The 17,601-nt window shown below is 36.6% G+C and overlaps 1 protein-coding gene across 3 annotated transcripts in view; it reads left to right on the top strand.

Annotated features, from left to right (window-relative positions):
- The window catches only part of Mcr (macroglobulin complement-related), a 220,592-nt gene that overhangs the window by 61,294 nt on the left and 141,697 nt on the right, over positions 1-17,601 (top strand). For all 3 annotated transcript variants that reach the window (XM_089848834.1, XM_089848836.1, XM_089848833.1), the window contains one exon: positions 7,897-7,936. The gene's annotated coding sequence lies outside the window, so the exon portion shown is untranslated. The remainder of the gene's footprint in view (positions 1-7,896; positions 7,937-17,601) is intronic.

Below are 17,601 nucleotides of genomic sequence, written 5' to 3'. Positions count from 1 at the left end.
CTCCGATCTGAATTTTCATCGGCATCCTGGTTTGTTTGATGGCGGGAACCCGAGTTGCGTTCAGATAGTAACACCGTAGTAACCGTGATTGTATCTCCTTTACGTAACCGGTTTTTCACGATGAACTGATCTGAACGCACCGGAAAGTCTATTATCATTAACCTAGAGCTGTCTATAGCGGGGCATGCCATGATTTTACTGGCGGGAAGGTTGGAGGATACTGAGGCGTATGGAACGTAATTTCAACGTGTTGCCATCCAGATGGGAATGGGGAGATCTTTTCTCGAATAGTATAATAAATAAACGCTCGTTAATAACACTAAGGCGATATTTGGCCCCCCTTTTCAATATTGCAGTAAACGATTTAGTATGATGGGTTTAAGTTTTCCCAGTAGAGTTCGTGTTCCTAATTGGCCATAACCCTTAATTGGAGTTATTTTATATAGACAAACAGATTTAATCTCTATCTCTCTCTCTCTCTCTCTCTCACACAATAAATAAGTTTAATTTTAATACTTTTATCTGTCCCATAGAAAACGCTAAACCTGTATATCTTAAAAGGTTAATTTTTCACAATAAACCATTAAATTAACTGCAGTAGAGAAGCTACCACCATGCATAGGGGCGGGGAGGTAACTTTCTTGGGTTATTTCCTTGGCGCTAAGAAGCACCGCTAGAGGCAGTGCGAGGGGACTTGCCTCCCGCGTGTTGAACTCCGTCTACGGTGTTGTCACTCTTCTACAGGCCTGTGTGTTAGTTTCTCTGCAAGTATCGGAATGGCCCGAGGAATGACCTCTTCCCTGAACACTTTCGCATTTTACTTAGTTTAAGACTATAAGAACGTAAACTAAACGCCTTTTCGATATCAAAGCGATAATCGTCAAAACCGCCTTGCTTTCTCGGTTTTTAGCGAAAACTCGAAAGGGGTTTGAATACCTTCGCCTCCAATTTTCTGAAGTATCGATTCTGATTCCAGGTTTTAAGGCGCTTTTGGAAAACGACTCGAAAACGATAAGGCGTTTCATTAACAGAGAGCTTAGAATAACTACTTAAACTTTCAAGAAACCTTTTCCAAGCTTGCTTGAAACGAGAGACCGAAGTTGCTCTCGAGAACTCATCCCAACCCTGAATTACCTAGCGTCTCTAGCTCATTTATTTTTCAAGTGACACTTGGTTAATAAACAGCGCCTATCGCTGCATTTACGTACGACCTCTTCAAATTTCTCGACTCCTTTTGAGTCTAAAGATTTGAATGAATGAAGTTAACAAGATGTACTAAGGATTGACCAATAATATTAGCATAGTTTCTATACCGATTAAAGCTGTTATTTATGAAGGAAAAACGTCTAATTTCAATTCATCCATCCTTGCATACTATGTGATTCTCATGATGATGATAATAATATAGTTAGCTATTTTATTTTTTAATTAATAAACTAATCATTTCCTCTAATTAAAATTTAATAATAAAACAATGATAGAGCGCGTTCTTTAGGTTATGTCAGTATTAGAGCAAAAATCAGCTACATTGTTAAGTGTAATTACATTCAAGCTGGCAGCACATTTACATGTCAACTCATAGAACTTTTTCTGATTGTTTTATTATTATTTTTAAGACATCTTACAGAGAGGGAGAGAGAGAGAGAGAGAGAGAGAGAGAGAGAGAGAGAGAGAGAGAGCTAGATTGTAGCTCTGGAAGAGGATATAGTAATAAGAAGATAAAAATGTGGAGAAGTTCCTTTCTCTGTCCGCAAAAAAATGACGGAAATGAGATTTTTACCCCTTCCCTTATTTCCTCGGAAGTTTCGCGCTTTTTTCCCCTTCTTTATTTTTTATTCTTTTTACCCACAGACCTCAGTAACCCTTTATGTCCCGCGCCACACACCTCCTTTTGGTTATCCTTGGGCACTAGCCCACCCTCTGATACCCCAAAAGAGTAAAGAGACAGTCTCTCTCTCTCCTTTAGGTTCTTTTCTCTCTTCTGTGATCTAATACAGCTGCACCGAATAGATTTATACATAATATAAAAAAAGACGTGTGTCCCCCTCTCCCCCCTCAAAAAATTGTATTATTTCTTTTTCTTCCGTTGCCCGTGAGCGCTAAGGACTGTCTTTTCCAGCGCCATGCACGAAGTATTGGCTTTTTCCCTGAAGAATCCCCCGCTGATATAATTATACCGATTCTCTTCCAATGAGTATAGACCTCGACAACTGTGGACTCGACGTTTAATAGTATAATATCCCGGGATATGTATGCCTTTACAAAGTTCTTAAATTGCTTCTATGAGGGGATGCTAATACTTCGTCTAATTTCATCAGGAGATAATAAATCAAGGTGAACAATAGATAATGCGTTTTCATGCCATGGAACTAACTAAGGGGATAGGTAGACACTGGGTTAAATGTCTGCCTGTCTTTTAGTTTTTTAACTCCTGCATGCGCTCCAGAGGTTTTGTATCGTATATGTTAAGGAGTTCTTTACTCCACGTTGATTTACTCTTGGTTGGTTGGTTGGCTTCGGTATATAGAGTAAAGGCCCATTCAGACTGGAGTACGCGATCTTATGTTCACGTCGGTGAAGTCGCTTGCTTTGCCATAGGGGACCCTCTCACGTCGTCTGGACAGTGAAAGAAACAACATCAGCGAGGTTACCAACGGGGAACGTAAGATTTTGTTCCAGTCTGAATGGTGCTTTAGAACTTAGTTTAATCCAAAACTTGCTGCTGCGACAACCCCCTGTTGGGTTTAGAAATTATAAATTTTTGATTAAGTTTTTTTCTTTGTTTTGTTTTCAACGTTCAAGTCAAATGCAGTCGAGCTATCGAGTTGCTTTTGGAGATTTAACTTTCTCTGTAGTTTCTAGTTTAAGTTGGTCGAGTAAAATTGAAATTTTAACACAAAGTAGCTAGGACTTTAAATAGTTAAATCTGTTTATTTGTGTACGATGGAGATTAAAGGTTTATACGTTAAAGTAAAGTTAAAACTATTGTTTACAAAGTAAATATTTTGGTTCGGGCAATGCATGACCTTTCTATACTCGGCTATACGTAATTTGTCCGAGTTAGATGACTCGACAATAAGGGCAGTACTAAACAAATCAATTTTCCAGTCGAAACGAATAAGGGTTAACAGTAACTTGGATATTTCAAATCGGGATCATTTATCGATTTTTTTTTCTTTTCAATATGTTTAACCTTTTTATTTGAAAAAAAGAGGGATGATGGAATCCATATAGATTTAGTTGGCAAATCAAACAACTTTTAAACTTGTACTCCTACACAGTCGAAATCTTCCTAACTCTAGATAAATAGATCTATATTTGGAGAGACTCGAGGGACTTTAATAAAACATTGATGATAGATAAACTGCACGATTTTGATTCCCGTAACTCCCCCCCCCCCGCTTTCCTCTACTCCCCAATGGGGTTTTTCCCAGAAACCCCTTTTCCCGGTTGTACTATAGTCTTTGCGTGTTCTCTGTTCTTGGCCACTGTGTGAGTTACTTACCCACGTTGGGGTTTCTCTATACCCCGTTTGCCGATTCTTATCTTTCTAAGCGTCAAGGCTTAGGAACCATTTAGACGATTCGTGCCGCGCATTTTTGGTCTCCGGAACACGTGTTACGAATCAACCAATAAGAGAATAAGATGGTCGAAAATGGTTGCCCCTTATCTCGTACTATACCACTTTATGTATAACCCCAAAATGTCCGAACGGAATGTCAAGAGAATGGGCCAAGTAAATCTGAACACAGTCTTTCTTATCTGCAAGCCTTAAATTGAGTCTCGGTTGTAGTTTAGTTTAAACAAATGCCACTAGATGATATCATAGTCGAGGGGTGGAGACTGAGTTAACTGAGCCACCAAAGGCTAGTTTTAGCTCTGCTCTCGTCTACGAGCTCTGATTGGTTCCTGCCTTTGGCGATGTAAAATTGGTGCTGAGCCAGCATTTTAGGGTTAGGGATGCCAAAGCTTGCCAAATGAGCCGTCATTTGCTTTAAAGGACTGCGTCGTCTGCTTGTGTAATTTCTTTAAGCCAAAGATTAGAACTACAGGGAATTCAATTTTAAATTTAAGCATAGCCCACTCGATCACGCGCGTCACGACGCAAGCTGCTATAGCGCGAGCAGCGCAGCGTCCGGGAGCGCGGATCGAGTGGGCTATGATTTAAGAGTAGAAAACGTCACAATTCTTGCACGTGACATTATGCTTAACCTTGAATGATATAAATAGTTTGAAGTTACCGCGACCACTTATGACGTGAGTTTTCCACACTGGGACTTTATATACTCCCTTTTTATCGCTCCTATCAAATAAGGAATGGTATGGATAAAAAAGATCAAACGTTTTCTCTTTTTTTTCTTCCTCTCTCCTGCGCTTCCGGACTCGGGGAGTCCATCGGACTCTCCCGCAATATCCCTTCGGCGACGCCAGTACCATTCTGACTTTTCTCTCACCTATAGCTAATAAGAGCGATCGTAGCCTTTGCTTTTCTTCTTTGTTTTGGACTCGGGAGCTATAGTAGCTACATTAGAGCGACGGATTTTAGCTACAGTAGACCCCCGTGAGCTAACTGACATTTTATATCGCGCCGATAAAGCTAGACGATAATTAGGTTCCTTCCACTTTATCTTGGCACTATAGCTGTAAGTAAAACCCGGAGGAAACTCTCGGATTAACGGAGTCAACTCCTTTCGCTCGTTTCAACCCAATCTTCCGTTGATAATACGCCGCATTTGTAGCTTATCTCTTGCGTAGTTTGAGAACTTAGTTTTGAAATGAATTTCGACTGACGTACCCGTCGCGTGGGACGTACGACGTGTCCCTAATAGGCTAGCCTAGATTTAACGCCCGATACACTACTGGGAATGCCCGTTATTTGCAGTCTCGATTTGAGTTTTTACTGCAATGGAAGCTGTGATATAGTGGTATTGAAATAGTATCGAAACCGCCTTTAATTCTAGTATAAACTCAAGTTGAGTGTTAGTTATACGGTTTGCCTATTTTTAGGCTTATTTGTTGCGCTCTTTTAGGCCCTTTTCAGCTGTGGGGAAAAAAAGGAAAAAGGACGTATAAAACTAAGCCTTTTTCTAACAGTCTCACTATATCCAAATAATGGGGAGATAGCATCATGCTTTAGTTTTACTTAGAGTCTAACGGTATCAAGGCTTTCAACTGCCATTTCTGTATACTTTTTTTTTGCTTACTTTTCTTGGGAAAGAAATCCCCTTATATCGCATTGTTTTTGTAGAGATAAATTTTAAAATTTATATATTTTTGATTCGATTTCGACGAAAGACGAACGTACAACGTGTCCTGGAAATTTAGAATTCATTAAATTATCTCTTGAATATTGGAAATATCGTATAGTGTTTCTTACATAAAACATTCGACTATGAAGACATTTGATCTCGCCAAGGCTTAAGGTTGTAAACAAAAACACTCGCTGTACTCGAATGTTTTGCATCCTAGTCCGCATTTGTAAACACGAAACTTCTCCAAGATATACATAGAAAAAGGTCTTGATTTGCATAAAATTTAAAATATATAACGACATCTTAGACGGTCTTTTTTAAACAAAACCGGCCAAAAAACTTCATGGAGTATAAAAAATTTAAGAGTAAATATTATGATTCGCGTCAGCAGCTCTGCTCTCTACGCGTTCTTAGTCCATAAAGCTTTTCGTTAGTAATTGGATTTTCCTTATTACTTAGACTATATTCCGGCGTGCCTTTACCGAGCCCACTAAACAAGGCTTAAGCCTTTTACCATCGAGAGACCCCTATCATAAGAGGGGAAATTAATCTAAGGTATAGGTAGCTTTTTTTTAGCTCGTATATTTTATTATTTCTTTTGGGAAATTTGGCCACGACGCTCTAGGAGTGTTTCAGGGTTCATACAAACCTGGAAAACATGGAAAACCTGGAAAAATCAGGGAAATAAATAGTTGACAAAAACCTCGGGGAAGTTTCGAATTTTTAGTAAAATTCAGAGAAATAAGGGAAATTTTTGTCAAACAGGGGCCGAGTAATGAAGCAAAATGTGCATAAAAATACCCTCCATTGTATTTGGAGGCTCATTACTCTGGTTCTACTATAGATACGGGGATGTCCTTTTAGTATGTTATAGTCCTATTTGCCCCCCCCCCCCGGTCCATCGATAGAATTTGCTCCATATACGTGAAAAACCTGGAAAACTCAGGGAAGTATATGGGGAAAAACCTGGAAATCTCAGGGAAGTTTATTTCCAAAAGTTGTATGAACCCTGGTGTTTTTTTTACTTAAGAGGTGCTATAAGGGGGTGTAGGACCAATTACACACATCGGCAGTTTCTTAAGCGAGGCGATTTTTCTGTCAAGGAGAAAAGACCCAAACAACATAAACATTAGAAGCGGCGATGGTCGAGGTTGTAGTTGTAGTAGTAGTAGTAGGGTAAAGAGCTCACTGCAGGCGTCAACGCCCACCATTAAGCCTAAAGATTCCTTCCTTTACCACCACTTAACGCCAAGGCGCCTTGCCTCTATGTACACAGATAGAGAAATAAAATGACGTATGACAGCGGTATTTAACCTGTTATTATCTAAATGTCTGCACCGGAGAATTATTGCTAGAAATTTAATTGCTGGGGGTTTTTATGAGGCGGAAGCTATGACGGCAACCAAACCTTTTCAATTTACACCTTTGTCAAGGGATATCATTCTCTTTAGTGTTCAGTCAGAGAAAAATAGATAATTTTCTAAGCATAGGACTTAATGCGTAAAAAATAGACATTCTTTTAAAGCTATGCCTTATTGTGCAGGAAAAAGTAGACATTCTTCTAAAGCTTTGCCTTAATCTGTAGAAAATGAATAGACGTTCTTTAAAAATAGGGATATTCTCTGAAGCCTTTGCCTTAATCTGTAGGAAAAAGTAGACTTTCTTCTTAGCCTTGGACTTAATGAGTAGCAAAAAATTAGACATTCCGTTGACAAATCCATTATACCTGAAGCCATATCTTCATTACAGCACAGGTTGAAATTTTTATTTAAATTTATTGTTTATTACCGTTTAAAAACTAAACATAAATTTTCAAAATAAATCTGTACAACTTCCCATAATGAAGTAAGTCACAACTAAACCGTTTAGTTTTGTACAGAATTTTCCATATATTAAGGGGAATATTTCTATTTCTGGAATATGTCCCTTGCTATACCTCTTGAAGTGAAAAATTGCGCCCAAATTTCTTCTGGAGCTAAAATAGCGTAAAAAAACCTTTCCTTTTCCCCCCATTCCCATCATGCATTTCTCTCTCTTTCTCTCCCTTTCTGTATGGACGGAATGAATCGAGTCTGCTGGTGGTTTACGAAATTTCTCCTAACATTTTTCTCCATACATTTTATTAATAATAAAATAAGTAAGGCGGAACAGGGGACTTTAAAATCCCGCGATGACAGATGTAATTTTTCAAAATTTTTCACGGAGCACGTGCTAGCTAGCTAGCGCGGGGGCGAGATACTTTCCCGCCATACTCCGTTCCCAACGTTTTAAGGGAATCCTGGCAAGGCTTAAATATATTCAACCTCTCTGTAGGCTTTCGAATAAAACCTCTCTCTCTTTCTCTAAAGCCCTCAATCTCATTTTTCTAAAAACTCTAAAAAACTAAACAAGCGCTTATTGGATAATATTATTTCAACAAGTTAACGGTATTTTTTTTGCTCCCTATTTTTATAAATATTGATTAGTGGGAGCTATAGAACCTTTTGTGTCTTCTGTTTTGATATTAAATTGTGTGGTTCAGTTTGATTTATGAGTGTAACAAGTGTATTACGTATTAACAGGATTACATTTTTTCTGATGATTGATTTTAATACATATATTTGTGACTAATATGGAATTTTTTTTTATATTTTATTTATTTTAGTATTGAATTGGGGATTGTGAATTAACGAATTGGACTTTTGGTAAGTGAATAATTTATATTTTTTTGTTTGTAATCTTTGTAGATGAGATTTTCCAAGCTTTCTACATATATAACAATAGTTTACTAATTTGGCCAATTGATTTGGGTGATATCATGTTATATCTATGTACTTATGGGGTATTCAAATGCATATCGTCACGTGTAGTCCTCCAAAACACCTTATGCATTTATGCCCATGTAAGGCTGATTCATTCGTGATGACTTTATCATGCAGATGAAGGCCCATCTTTCAACTGCAGTTTTCTATAGAATAATTCTTTGTCATCCAAATTGAAATTATGAATTTGAAAATGTGTTCTTTAGATCCTCGAAGCTTTTACTTCCTGCCTATATTACATTTCCCCTAAATTTTTCTTGTTTACAAATGACGCAAGTTCCTCCCTGCCTTTCGTGGCATATCTCTTTCCTAACTTCCCTTAAGCCTAATTTGTTAGGCCTAAGTTTTACGCTTCTCTTAGAAGTCTCTCAACAATGGTGCAAACAAATTTAATATTTTATAAGTCTGCGTAGATCTCGTTGAAGCATTTTAATTAGCACACTATACTTGAAAGTTATTTCATCTCTTTACCCAAAAGTTATTTAGCGTTTGTAAACACGCTGAGAAGTTAGAACAACTTTTCATTTGTGGGATCCCGAATCTTTTGATGTGCTAAGCACTTCTCTCTCTCTCAAAAATTAAGCTTATTACGATTTTGTGAATGAAACGTTCGGTTAAAACAACTAATTACTTTCAATTTTTACCGCGATATTAATTAGTTCTCCAGTTTATTTTTCAATTTAATTAGTTGGTAACCGCTTTGCAAGTTAATAAATGAAATAAGGCTGATCAGGGATACATTTAATTTTAGAAGTAGGAATGGATAACAGAGTAAAATGGGCGCGCGTCAAAGTCCCGGACCCCCTTCCACGGGACGGGGGGGGGGGTATGAAAGAAGAGGCGGGTCATAGCGACAGAGGTAATAAGTAATTACGTATTTTTCGCCGTCCCCGGCAGCAACGTCATCAAAACGTAGTTTAAGTGAGCCAATAAGGTAATTTAAACTTTTCGTTACGTGTTGGAGGGATGGGCTCTGAGTTGGACTGAAGTAAATACTATCCGTTCTCCATTCCTACTTTTAAAATTAAATCTATGCCTGGACTGATCAAGTTGCTTCCACGTTTAAACAACATACTACCGCTTTACTTATAGAACTTTCCCGCCAAAAATTTCTTATTTACGACGATAATATTTCTACCCTCGCGCCCCCTAAAAAGTTTACATAATAACGGAAGCTCATTCTTATATTTTGTGTCGCTAGCGTTTATTTTTATCGACGCCTATAAGGTGATCGCGTTAGACTCTTACTAGCATGCACGACCCTGGGCTTTAACCGCCCGTTATAACGACAATACTTATTCCATAATCTCGGTCACTTTTACCAGACAGCGTTGTCAGTGTATCACTCCGTGCCCTGGTGGTGCTCCTTGGGTACGACCCCTAAAGAAAAGCAAACGTAGAGAGTAGGATAACCTCCTAGTACGCTGTAAGCCCATAAGGCGAGGAGCATTCGAAGCTGGCCCTGGGTGATGGTACACTTACAAAGCCAACGCTATAGCCAAGTACTTTCCACAACTTATTGTACAGCCGTATCGTTTATGAGATCCTGGCGTGTCCTAAACAGCTGGAATAGAGGCACCCTGGTCCCGTGGCATTACTAACGGGGAAAGGGGATAGGAAACCCCAAAATTTCGAGTTGATTTCAGGTTGAATTTTCAGTGGAAATGTGATTGAAGAAGTGTATAAATTGGAGTAACACCGAGATAGATTTTAGTATGTGATAGGTTTGGGATGAGGTAGATTTTGGGAAGAGATAGGTTTTGGGATGAGGTATGTTTTGGGATGAGGTAGATTTTGGGAAGAGATAGATTTTGGGATGAGATAGGTTTTGGGAAGAGATAGGTTTTGGAATGTTGCCAATTGGAAGAGGGACAATATTTTCAGTGAATTTTGGCGATAAACTCGTGGAAATTAAAACTTACAACAAACTTTGAATTCAACATTCAAGGACCTGGATAATCTGGATAAGTCAGAAATTTGGAAAATCGGGGAAAAGTCAGGGATAAGTCAGAAATTTTGTTTGGTGTATCAATAACTGATTCGAACAATATGGCCCAACATGGCCCAAGTATTATGAAGTGAGATTTGGTAAACACCAGAGTTACTGGGCAAATTCGGTCAGAGAAAACCTGGGGATTTTCAATATGAAAATTTCGTTAGAACCCTAGCCCCGATGTTTTACCTCAATATGATATACTTTAGCTATCAGTTTAAAATATAACATTTTTGGGTGAAATTCTATACATTGCAGTCTCTACTGGTACGGTGTTAGGCCAGATGGTACCTCTCCTCGTCCCCCGTTTGGAAATGGGACTCCTTTTATAATACAAATAGAACTTTTTTTTGGGGACATAAGCGCGGTTTACGCGTGTGTTCCTGAGATATATAAATTCATTTTTGTGTAAAGTTTAAATACAGTTTATGTTGGCTGTATTATTAAAGCTATATTTATCGCGACATTTACACTGATTATACTGAAAGGTAACGAGAGGTATCGCTAAGGATCTGTACCCCTAGACACTTCAACTTGCCATTGAAGTTTGTTTTTAAAGAGATTGATTGTTGGTACATCTTCCATTTTGATGTTAACTCGACCTTGCGCCAGAGTGAGCCTTTTGAGAGGTTTTTACTTCATGACGCGTGCGCCTCTTCTATGACGAGTTGGCATTCCTAATGGGAACTAGGGCCTCCCTCTCAAGTACGCGTCTAAATTAACCATGGAACGTGCCAGGGAATATAAGTTGTTTGCCAAAAGTATTTAATGTGTTTTTTGTTTATGATGGCTTGCTAAAATCGACTTGTAAATGGGGCCAATCAATGATGTTAAAAACACAAATTTTTAGTTTTGTAATAGAAATACTCTTCTACTGGTTGTAATTTTAGACCTGTTTGTGTGTGAAAGTTGACAAGAAATTGTGTATTCCAAGCATAATTCATTCAAGATACATCTAAACTTCATACGAATACGAATGACTTATGCTAAACATGGAAATGATAAAGATCAAACTTTTTTTCACAGCCAATATACAATAGTCTTAAGTGCAGTATAATCATTAGCCTAAACATACACGATCCGTCATAATTGACGTTTAAACATGGGTCATTTTATTTGACCTATTAGCTATATCTATTACTTTACATGGATCGGCCCAATTTCTGTCAAAGTTTAAATATACTTGGAGATTCATATTTCAAATACGGGTAACTTAAAATGGACTCGTAATAATAGCCCGCATCTCCAGAAAATATGAGAATAATTTATTTTTGCATCAATTTAATATTGAAATTAGATAAAGAATACTTTTGATCGAAACAGCGGAGGCGGATTGTATTAAAAAAAAGTAACTTTACCATTTTTCTCTCTCCCACTCTCTCTCTCTCTCTCTCTCTCTCTCTCTCTCTCTCTCTCTCTCTCTCTCTCTCTCTCTCTCTCTATTTGAATGGAAATACTCCCTATTATATTCACGAAACAATGGAGTCAAACAAATCGAAATTGTTCGTCAAACAAGATTTTTAATAACTTAAAAAAAAAAGATGTAAGATTTTTTATAACCTTTTCCCAAACCAAAGTCGAAGTCGATCTGAAAGAATCGAAGATTTCTTTAAAACATGGAGTTATTATAAGATCCTTCCTTGGAATCAAGTTTTATTTACTTTTCAATGTCTTTGTAAAAATGGAGCGACTCTACGGAGTATATACTTCCACTCCTGTATTTATTTAATATCAACACTCCTAGCTATCTCCCGCAAAAACCAAAAGATAATATAAAAAGACGCGCGTCTTTTTTGGTAAAAGCTCAATCGTGCGTCTTTTTTGGTCTTGGGTAATAGTGTTCCACATTTTATATAGTTGCCCTTAGGCCAATTCGTAAATTTTTCTTTCCATACAATATTTCTTATTCTTTCGTATAACGAAAAGCCGTAAACCCCTCTTCGGTGGGCTTTGCCTTCTATCCTATATCAAAAAGTTATATTCCCTTCGACAAAAATAAATCAAAACCAAAGAAAATTATTCATTGGAAAACGCCCCGAAGAGTGTACGGTATTGTATACTCGCTTGTCCCGAAGAACAACAGTTCCAATCTCTTGGAAGTCGGCGAGTTTTCTAGTAGATTTTTGGACGGTTGAAATATATTTTTTTGTTTTTGTTTTTCCCGTATAAAAAGCAATTGACAATGATTTAGTATATTTCGATAACTTCCGTGTTTTAGGTCTATTTTTCAATATATATTGTTCCATTTTTGAGGTTTTTTGACTTCTGCGTTTATACACAACAACATTTATTTTGTAAGAAAATAGCAACATTTGTCGACGAAAGAACTCGGTTTACTAAAGTTGCTAAGCTACGAAACCCCACTACAGTTTCCAATATTCAATTCATGATTGATTTGCGTAACAACTAGATTTTTAGGTAATTTTTGTTTTGCCCAAATTTTTAACCGTGGTGCCGAAACCCGGGTATATTTTAGGCCTAGCATTTTTACGCCTTAAATTATAAGTTTCTCCAAGTTATTAAATCTTTATTTTTAATCAAGAAGTTATGATTTAATTCGCCCCTCGGAGGAAATTAACATTTCAAATCGATCACTTATTCTTTGTTGCCACAATTTTCAACTGTGGTGCCGAAACCCGGAAATGTTTTAGGCCTAACGTTTTTACGGCGTAAAGTGATTAAAACTTTATTGTTAATCAAGTAGTTAAGATATAATTGTTTTTCCCTTCATAGGAAATAGGCATTTCAAATCTGTCACCAAAATGCGTTAGTAAAATTCATAACATCTTAATATTTTCATTTAAATATAATTAAAATAAGTCGAAACGGACGTTAATTATTAATTCCAACAACGTCCGGGCTTGTAAAAATAAAATAAAACAATCACCCATTCACGGAACTAATCATTCAAGTTACCAAACTGTTAAGAGAAAAACAAAGCCCATTTTAAAAACAAAGGTAGATTAAAATTATAATTCAAGTCAATGTTACTTGAAAGCAAAGCTAAAGCCTAGACGACACTTCCACATCCCTTGTACTACGTCTAGGATACGTCTGAACTGTATGCAACTTTGGGAATTGATAACGTTTGTCTGTGTATACTCAATACTCAATGCAACCAAACTGCATGCGGCTCCGTATAGATTCCCGTTTACCGTTAGCTCCTTATCACCGAAGTGTTCGCGCTCATGAGGGTAAATAAGATAAAGGCAGCCTTCCTTAGCTTCAATACTCATTCCTCCCCTCTATCCCTTAATTCATCAACAATCCACAAACGGATTATGACGTCCCTTCCTATTCTAAGGGGATTGCTGCAACTCACCCGTCTCCGATCAGCTGACTTGGGATAAAAAGACAGCGGCTCTTTTTTTGGGTTGCAAACTATAGACACAATGCTTCATTCGGACCAAGGGCCCAAGGCACGCGACGCTTCCCCATGATGCCTTGCCTGGCCTTGCTTCCCGAGCTTATACCATAGGATATATAGGTTTCCATTTGGGGTAGCCCTATTGAAAAGAAACCGAGCGATTTTGATTGTCTCCTTCGTATTATTTTGCGGCCTCCTGCATTGCCAGCTTTTCATTCAGGCTCGGGGGTGATTCTCTTCCCTGCATAACCGACTTTTTCACGGCAGTTTTTGTTACCCAAGCAGACCATGCTAGAATGATGGCTGATAGCGGGAGGGCTCGGTAATTGCAGTTGACGTGAATTGGACTGGCATAATTTATTCGTAATGTTCAAGCTGGTTATTTTTTTCTTATGGAGGAGGGTGACTAGATGATGCCAATTTACGGTTTTGTGACATTTTTTTGGCTTTGTCATCCTTCAAATTTTATATGCTTCAATACTTTTTTTAATGTTTCATTTTGAGCTTCAATTTTACTTTTAATGTTTCATTTTGAGCTTCAATTTTACTTTTAATGTTTCATTTTGCGCTTCAATTTTTCTTTTTATGTTCCATTTTGCTCTTCCATTTTTTTAATGTTCCATTTTGCACTACAATTTTTTTAATGTTTCATTTTACCCATCACTTTTTGTATGTTTCATAACTTTCATTTTGATATGTTTTTGATAAATATCCATAATTAATAGATGAAGTTTTTTAAGGAAAAGATGACTTTAATGCATTTGAAGATCTTCTTTTATTCTAAAATGTTTAGTCATTTAAATATTAGAAACAAAAAATGTAAATGAAATAATATAACCGATATGTACTCAGGACTGTAAATTTCCTGTCCTTTTCTATCTCTCTGGGCACCGATTTGCATTAAAATATTTAAATTATATAGCTTTAAGTATACAGTTTGCGTTAAAATTACGCATAAATAATAATTCGAAACATTTTCAACTTTAAATATATTTTGCCCATGGGACAAACGCAATCAACACTCTAGATAGATACCTCTCTTAATTTCAGTGAATAGCGTATAACGTTAAAATATGTAAACATAAAATTTATATATATATTGCAAATATTCGATTTCCAAAGGCGAACGAAAGTTTCGTATAAATATATCCCATTGGATTTCATTTTGAAATATTCTGTATTAATATTTACCAATAGATGTAGACTAAAATTAAGCCTCCAGGTTTTAGATAGACCTTGGAATTATTTAACAATGTCTTCTACATTAACATATCACGCGGCTTGTGTATAAACTTTGTAGACAAACCAGATTACCTAATTTTGCATATTAAAACAAAACAAAACATTTCATATTCACGTGAACCTTTCTATAGTGATTGGATATGTCAAACCTATATATAGTCCTATTTATCCCTCGCTGCATTTTAAAGTTGTCATACTGACTCGTAAGATTGGTTTAACTTTAACACCACGCGCCAGACGGAGTGTGCCACGTGGGTTGAGTTGAACTGCACCCCCAATTGTATTATTTAAAAGCGGGATTAGGGGAACAGTAACATCCCCATCCAGCGGGCTATAGGGATCAAATCGCGTTTTCCCATCACTTTCCTCAGGATATTCTGTAGTGTATACGTCAGAGTTCAGATTCACCAGCTGTAGTAAGTCTGATAGTCCCCCCCCCCACCACCATCTCTATTTTGTTTGGCCCTGTCTCAAGGGTTTCCAATTTTGTGAGGTACCAGCCAGCTTTCGACTTATTTTACTTTTAAATATTCCATATATACGGGACTATGGAACTATTGTAAGTTTTTATTACGTTACCCTATGTAACTCGAAAAAATATTGTAGCGTAAAGTTTAGCCTATATTTTATTATATCGAAATACCTACTTATATTTTGACTAATTATTTACGTGTTTTATACTGATTTTTAAATATTTAAAAATGGAAATTCGGATATATTATGGTATATTTTAGTCCTTTAAAGGCTATGCATCTTTATGTACAGAATATATATTGAAATATCCGTATTATTTAATAAAAATTTCACTTTAGGGTATAAAATTTCCATAAATTTTAGGAGGGAAAGGGTTTGTTGTTTTTGTTTTTTTTTGGGGGGGGGGGTTAAACTTAGGAATAAACAATGTGTCTAAAATATTTAATGATTGATGGTTTAGAGCATATTTAAGACAAGCCAATATCGATTAGTTATATTATATAAAAAGAAAAACACCGATAAATCCAAACTTTAAAACAAAAACGGTTTTTAATATTTATATTATATAAATCCCTCCTGTTCGATTTTTTTTATAAAATACAGAGATTTGGGTAAATATTTATGCCTTTATATGTATTTATTTATATATATACGTTTAACGATTTTTATCGTGACCCTTATAGTATATTTTGATTAGTTTAAACTTCTAAAAACGTGTCATAACAATAATTTTCTTGACTGTCTGAATTACAATCCCATAATTCCTATAAAATCCGATATTTTTGAACCTCCTATAATGTCATGAAATATCCTTTATTTTTCGTATAGTTTAGCATCAAATTTGTCAAAATTTAGCTCTTTAACGAGATCACAAAGTAAAATCAAATTTGTTATTATTTTTTTTTTAGAGATTTTTCTAGTAGCCCAGGAAATTATCCAAAAATTTTGGTCTAAATATAGGCCTATTACCTTTTAGCAGAACTATCGCTTCGAGTAATGGACTTCTTCCGTAATTCATTCAAATAAAAACAGAAGTTATACTTCGTCGAACTGAAAAAGAAAACGTATATTGCAATACCTGCCAATATTAAGAATCTGAAATTCCTCTTTAGATTTTTGCAAGAAGCAATATCTAGTTTACTAGGGAGAAGGTTTAAGATGCCTAAGAATTCGCGCGCCATAGTCCCAGTACCCCTTTTGAAAATGCAAGGGGGGACGTAAAAGGAAGCCGGGCTATTTCGCCTCTCCCCAATCGGAAAATACGTAATTTTCCTCATTCGCGTCGCGCTGACGTGAGTTTTCAAGAACCAATGAGATGCTGGTTGTAATTTAGAGGCGGGGATTAACTCCGGACCTACGTCTTTTGGACTGGAGATAAAGCTAGAAATGTGGCGAATTTATACCTTCTCCCTAGTAAACTAGATATCGCTTCTTGATTTTTGGCTAAAAAAAAGGAAGAAAAATCTCTCTCTCTCTCTCTCCATATAATTCCAAAGTGTTTTTTTTATTCCTGTCCTTGTCAAAAAATACCTTCTTCCTGGCTTGGCGTATTCCCTCTTCCGAAATAAGGATCAGGCTTAGCAAAGCAACTTGGGCCAAGGCCTAAGAAAAAATATATAGATGAATAAATATCGTAATCGAAGAAGCTAGCTAAAGGAGCCTTGGCTATATGGGAGAGATCAGCTCAGGATGCTTGCTGCTTGCCTTGATAGAAAGATGCTAAAGAGAGAGGAGGAAGTGAATGGACAAGGAGGAAGTAAGAGAGGGAGGGAGAGAGAGAGAGAGAGCTCCAAGCGCAAAGGGGGGGGGTAGAAGCGTCCCAGCTGTCGAGAGGGGGGAAAGGAATTGTCTATACCATCGTTCACAAATGTTGTAAATGCAATTTTCTTCCTTACTTTGATTTAATTCGTTTTGATTTGAGAAACTTATGTACCTATTTTTTATTAGGTATAAATTAATTTTATTTTTAATTTTGAATGTCATGTAGAATCAGTACGTGACTACAAATAGGGGGAATTTTGATAAAATGGTAATTTAAAAAATTGACACTAAACGCTCGATCAAGACGCAAGAAGTAAAATGATACGCTGTTTCCTTTGGTCTAAATTTATGTCTACTTAGAAAAAGGTGGCATTAAGTACGAGATAAATATGCCAACTATACAATGTTTCATTTTTAAATATGTATAAAGGTACAGTTTTAATTCCATCCTTGCTAGGGGAGTAATAACATCACTGTTTATATTTTCCTATGATTTAAATTCTCATTGTAACACTGGATATCCCAAATTCATTAAGAAATCTCGCACCCATTATCTAAATATGTTACATTCAATCTCGATAAACGATTGTTCAAATTCAAATGAGGCAAATTTCTATATTTAAAATCGATCCATCTTCAGGGTTCATACAAACCTGGATAACAGGGAAAACCTGGAAAAATCAGGGAAATAAATAGTTGACAAAAAACTCA

Source organism: Phalangium opilio, unplaced genomic scaffold (genome assembly GCF_054372755.1).
Source record: "Phalangium opilio isolate 3A_F unplaced genomic scaffold, DU_Popi_V2 ptg000082l_1, whole genome shotgun sequence".
Lineage (NCBI taxonomy): Eukaryota > Metazoa > Arthropoda > Arachnida > Opiliones > Phalangiidae > Phalangium > Phalangium opilio.
The sequence above is the reverse complement of the archived record's forward strand: the minus strand, read 5'-3'. Positions and strand labels throughout refer to the sequence as shown.